We start from the raw sequence: 6,461 nt of genomic DNA, 5'->3' as shown, positions 1-6,461 counted from the left end.
ATGGTGCCCATATGTTAACTGTTTTAGTTTATAGGTAAAGGTAAAGGTACCCCTGCCCGTTCGGGCCAGTCTTGCCAGACTCTGGGGTTGGTGCGCCCATCTCACTTAAGAGGCCAGGGGCCAGCGCTGTCCGGAGACACTTCCGGGTCACGTGGCCAGCGTGACATCGCTGCTCTGGCGAGCCAGAGCCGCACACGGAAACGCCGTTTACCTTCCCGCTGGTAAGCGGTCCCTATTTATCTACTTGCACCCGGAGGTGCTTTCGAACTGCTAGGTTGGCAGGCGCTGGGACCGAGCAGCGGGAGCGCACCCCGCCGCAGGGATTCGAACCGCCAACCTTTCGATCGGCAAGTCCTAGGCGCTGAGGCTTTAACCCACAGCGCCACCTGCGTCCCTTGTTTTAGTTTATACTGATGCTTAAAAGGATCTTATCTAACTCTTCTGTGCTTCTTTAAAATGTGGGTTTTGTAGTGTATTTTTCATTTATTTGTGGTCATTTTTACAAATTTTGTAAACCACTTAAGAGATTCCCTCGATCGGACTTCCGGAGGCGGCGCGAACGGCAATGGCTGCCCTTTCCTAGTCGGGGAAGGGAAGCTCCGCCGAAAAAGGGTCTCCCGCTGCGGCGAAGCGGGGACCCACTTTGGAAAACCACAGGCAGCAGAAGCCTGTGGTCTTGGGGTCCGGCGGGCGCCAGGAGCAGCCCCCAAAACGTTGAAAGAACCCCGTAAGGGGCTCCGGATCGCGGAGGGGGTTGCGGTGCTGAGGATCGTTCCGCAATCGGCGGAGTGAAGCCGCGTTGCTGCTGCCGGTGAGCGCTGTCCTTTCTTCCTAAACTACAGATTCGGAAAACAACAACCCGTGAGTAAACGGACTTTAAAAGTTTCGGGACTTTAAGTACTTAATTTGGCTGAAAGCGGAGTGACGAAAAATAGGAAGTCCGTCTTCCGCTGTCATTGAATCATTAAGCAAAGAGCCGGAGGAGTGGAGGCAAAGAGTGAACTTTTAATCTAACTGATCTGGACATCCGTGGAAATTATTTTTAAGCTGAATAAGGACTTTAAGTAATTGATTATATGACTTTCATGTGGACTTTGATACCTTTCTTCTATTTGGATTATAATTAAAGCAAGAATCCCAGGTGCTGGAACTGCCTGAGTAATTGAGTAGCCAGCTTGCAGGGCTGGATACTTTTGAACTTAAACTTTGAAACAATCTGAGGGAGTCTGAACTGGTTACTTTGAAGCATCTTTTGGAATACCAGCAAGCACTGTCTGAAACACTGTGACTTTTTAAACACTAACTCTGCTAAAAATTACCTTATTGAAGGCTCTCGGACATTAAATGGGATTACAATATTTTTATTGAAATTGTCTTCTTTCCTAAAGACATTTTAAGTTCCCCCTAGAGGATTTGGGATTAATAGCAGTGACATTGTTTTACTTTCCCTTTCCCGGCCTCCTGTTTGACTATTACCATCTGGGCCGTTGTTTTTCTCATGGGAACAACTCAGCTTGACCTTGAATTTTAGATAACTCTGGAATGAGTGGCGCAAGAAAAAAGGGACCGAGAACCAGACAAACAACTCTAACCGCAGTCTCCCAGGCACGCAGATCATCTGTGCCTACTGTGCTTACTTTGCCTACTCTGACTTCTGAGAAAGAAGCTGCTTCTCTGCCACGGGCAGAAACTGAGGAATTTCAATTGGAAGAGATGGCCTCAGGAGAAATCAGTTCTACTTTAGAGAAAATTCTTGAAAAACTGGAATCTTTGGATAAAAAAGTGGAATCTTTGGATAAAAAAGCTGATCAGCAAACAGCTAAAATTGAACAAAATACTGAATGTTTAAATAGACTAACTGGACAAGTTGCACAAAATGTGCAAGCAATTGGAGAACTGAAGGAGACTGCAGGTGAAAATCGGAAATTGGCTGAAGATACCAGCCAAAGATTGGGAAATTTAGAGAAAGAGGTAAGACCACTCAGCAAACAAGTAGGTGAACATCAGACCTATCTTTCTATGATAGAACTACAGAATAGACAGACTAATTTAAGGATAAGGTCGATACCAGAGGTGGAAGAAGGCAACTTAGCTGAGTTCTTGACTAAAGAATTTTCCAAGTTTTGGAACCTAGAGGAAAAAGACTTTAAAATTACATCAGCCTTCAGACTTGGAAGACTTATAAAGAGAGAGAAGCCCAGAGATTGTTTAATAATACTGAGATCAAAGGAGGAAAGGGACAAGATTTTGGGTTTACATTACGGAAAGTCACTGGACATCCTGGACAAAAGAATCGAAATTTTTAAGGATATTCCTAAACAACTTTTGGACCTTAGATCTGATTATTTGGAACTAACAAGATTGTTAAGGAGCAACACAATTATCTTCAGGTGGGACTTTCCTCAAGGATTATCTTTTACTTTTAGAGGGAAGAAGATTAAAATCAGATCACTGGAAGATAGAGACAAATTTCTGACTGCGTACGGAGAGGACCTTCAAAAAGGATTGGAACTACCCTCGGGGCCTGTAGTACCAGAGGTGCCTGCACCCTCGGATTCTGAAGACCTAGCGAATAAGGTACTACCCCTAGAAAAATAACCAGACTTATCCAGGATGTCTCTGCAACTTTTGAGCTGGAATATAAATGGCTGTAACATTCCGGAAAAAAGAAGGAAAATTTTTCATATATTGAAAAAGGAACAATTGGACATTATTTGCTTACAAGAAACACATGTGACTAGGCTCCACCGGAAAGTACTAATAAATAAAAGACTTGGTCAGGAATTTATATCTTCAGACAAAGTAAAGAAGAGAGGCGTGGTGATATATGCAAAAGAGAGCCTGTCACCTAAATTCTTATTTAAAGATGAATATGGAAGAATTTTGGCAATCGAAATACAACATCAAGGAGAAAAGATTCTGATATTAGGAATTTATGCACCAAATGAAGGGAAGTCGGAATTTTTCAAGAAGTTGCATGAGACTATGCTGGAACATCTGGATTATGACAACATCATCATGATGGGAGACATGAACGGGGTCGTATCAACAAACATGGATAAGTCACAAAGCCAGAATGTCACTAAAGATGGCAGACTACCAAAGACCTTTTTAGAACTGACTGACAATATGGACTGGATTGACATTTGGAGAACGAAGAATCCCTTGGGAAAAGAAGGAACATTCTTCTCTGAAGCTCAGCTGACTTGGACAAGAATCGACCAAATATGGATAACTAGAGGTCTGGCACCGAAGGTCAGAAAGGTGGAAATCTGCCCAAAAACCTGCTCCGACCATAACGCACTGAAAATGAAAAAAAAAAAAAAAAAATTCCTTCCAGTAGCACCTTAAAGACCAACTAAGTTAGTTCTTGGTATGAGCTTTCGTGTGCATGCACACTTCTTCAGATACACTCAGTGTATCTGAAGAAGTGTGCATGCACACGAAAGCTCATACCAAGAACTAACTTAGTTGGTCTTTAAGGTGCTACTGGAAGGAATTTTTTTTTTTTTTTTTTTTTGACTATGGCAGACCAACACGGCTACCTATCTGTAACTGAAGCACTGAAAATGGATATGATACTATTACCAACTGGTTCCTTTAGATGGTAGATGAATGACAATCTGTTCAGAGATCAGGAGATTACTAAGAAGGCCCAGAAAGCATTGAAGGATTACTTTGAGATAAATATGAACACTGCGGTGGAAAAAAGAATTATTTGGGATGCAAGTAAAGCTGTGATGAGGGGGTTCTTGATACAACAGAATGCGGCAAGGAAGAGGATACAAAATGATAGAAAAGATAAGATTTTGGAGAAAATAAAAGAATTGGAGAAGAAGTTAAGATCAAACCCGAAGTCCCTGCCGATCTTGAGAGAAATCAAACTCTATCAAGCACAGTATTCTAAACTGATAAATCAGGAAATAGAGTGGAAGATTAAATTAATGAAACAAAAAACTTTTGAATCGGCAAACAAATGTGGGAAACTGCTAGCTTGGCAGTTGAAGAAGAGACAAAAATTGAATACAGTTACAAATTTGGAAATTGAAGGAAGAAACATTCAGAACCCCACGGAGATTAGAAAGTGTTTCCAGAAATACTTTAAAAAATTATATACTCAAGGGCCGCAGAATGAGGACGAGATAAAACAATTTTTGGAGAAAAATGGACTTAAAAGGCTGTCACAAGAAAATAGATCTCTCCTGAACAGTAAAATAACATGTCAAGAAATTGAACAAGCCATTCAAAACATGAAACCGGGCAAATCTCCAGGGCCAGACGGGCTAACCTCCAAGTATTATAAGATATTAAAAGACCATTTGATTCAACCACTGATGGAGGTTAGCAATGAAATTATGGAGGGGAGGAGGGCGCCGGAATCGTGGAAGGAAGCTTTCATCACATTGATACCAAAATCGGAAGCTGAAAAGACGCAACTTAAGAACTACCGTCCCATCTCCCTTTTAAATGTGGATTACAAAATTTTTGCAGATGTTTTGGCAAGTAGATTTAAAAAAGTTTTAAATGAAGTAATTCATAAAGACCAGGCAGGCTTTCTCCCAGGTAGACACATGTTTGCTAATACAAGGAACATTATTGACATTTTGGAACTTTTGCAAACTGATATAAATACAAAAGCAGTGTTAATCTTTATAGATGCGGAGAAGGCCTTTGATAATATCTCTTGGAAATTTATGAAGGGAAATTTAAAAGAAATGGGAGTGGGTCGGGGTTTTGAGAATGGGATTGATGCAATATATTTAGAACAAAAGGCTAAATTGATAGTAAACAATGTGGTTACTGAAGAGTTTAAAATTGAAAAAGGAACACGACAAGGCTGCCCGATTTCCCCTTTGTTATTTATATCAGTTCTGGAGGTGCTCTTGAATATGATTAGAGGGGACCGGTTGGTGGAAGGGATTCAGGTCGGAGCGAAACAATATAAACTTAAAGCTTTTGCAGATGACCTAGTTTTGACCCTGCAGGAGCCAGAATCTAGTACAAAAAGAGTATTACAACTGATCCAAGATTTTGGTCGGGTGGCAGGATTTAAACTAAATAAACAGAAAACTAAGGTGTTGGGGAAAAATCTGACAGATGTAGAGTCGGAACAGTTCCAGAGAGAAACGGAACTAACTGTGGTTAAAAAAGTAAAGTACCTAGGGGTAAACATAACAGCAAAAAATCTGAGTCTATTTAAGGATAATTATGAAAAATGTTGGTCTGAAATTAAGAGAGATTTGGATAGTTGGACAAAATTGAAGCTTTCTCTGTTAGGCCGAATTGCTGCTGTTAAGATGAATGTATTGCCAAAGATGTTGTTTTTGTTTCAAACATTGCAGATTGTGGACAAGACAGAGTGTTTCCGGAAGTGGCAGAGAGATATATCTAGATTTGTCTGGCAGGGCAAAAAGCCCAGAATTAAGTTTAAGATACTAACTGATGCGAAAGAAAGAGGGGGCTTTGCCCTGCCGGACTTAAAGTTGTATTATGAAGCCGCAGCTTTTTGCTGGCTAAAAGACTGGCTACTTCTCGAAGACACTGACATATTGGATTTGGAAGGGTTTAACAATGCTTTTGGTTGGCATGCATATCTATGGTACGATAAGGTTAAGATCAATAAGGTCTTCAAGAACCATATTGTCAGGAAAGCAGTTTTTAATGTCTGGACAAAATACAAAGACTTACTGGAAAACAAAACTCCGAGGTGGCTTTCACCTCTGGAAGCTAAGGCCCGAAAAAGACCCAATATGGAGGCCAAATGGCCAAAATATTGGGAAATATTAGAAAAAGATGGAGACAATTGGAAATTGCAGAGTTTGGAGAAAATGAAGGATAAAGTGCGAGACTGGTTACACTACGCTCAGATTAAAGAAGTTTTTAAAAATGACAAAAAAGCTAGGGTTCCAGGTGGAGAAATCGAAGTTGGAAACAGAACTGTTAGAGCCTAAGACTAAGGTCTTATCAAGAATGTATAACTTGCTGCTGAAATGGAATACACAAGACGAAATGGTTAAATCGGTTATGATAAAGTGGGCTCAGGATATTGGGCATAATATTATGTTTGAGGACTGGGAAAGGTTGTGGACCACTGGGCTGAACTTCACTGCATGTAATGCTCTGAAGGAAAATGTAATGAAAATGATATATAGATGGTACATGACCCCAGTTAAACTTGCCAAAATATACCATTTGTCTGATAATAAATGTTGGAAATGTAAAGAACATGAAGGAACATTCTTTCACCTCTGGTGGACTTGCCCTAGAGTGAAGGCCTTTTGGGAAATGATATATAATGAGTTGAAAAAGGTATTTAAGTATACCTTCACTAAGAAACCAGAGGCCTTCCTTCTGGGCATTGTCGGCCAGAAGGTGTTAAAGAAGGACCGAACATTTTTTATGTATGCAACAACGGCAGCAAGGATACTCATCGCCAAGAGCTGGAAAACTCAAGATCTACC

This window comes from Podarcis cretensis (assembly GCF_951804945.1).
Source record: "Podarcis cretensis genome assembly, chromosome: 7".
Lineage (NCBI taxonomy): Eukaryota > Metazoa > Chordata > Lepidosauria > Squamata > Lacertidae > Podarcis > Podarcis cretensis.
This window is presented reverse-complemented; position numbering follows the sequence as displayed.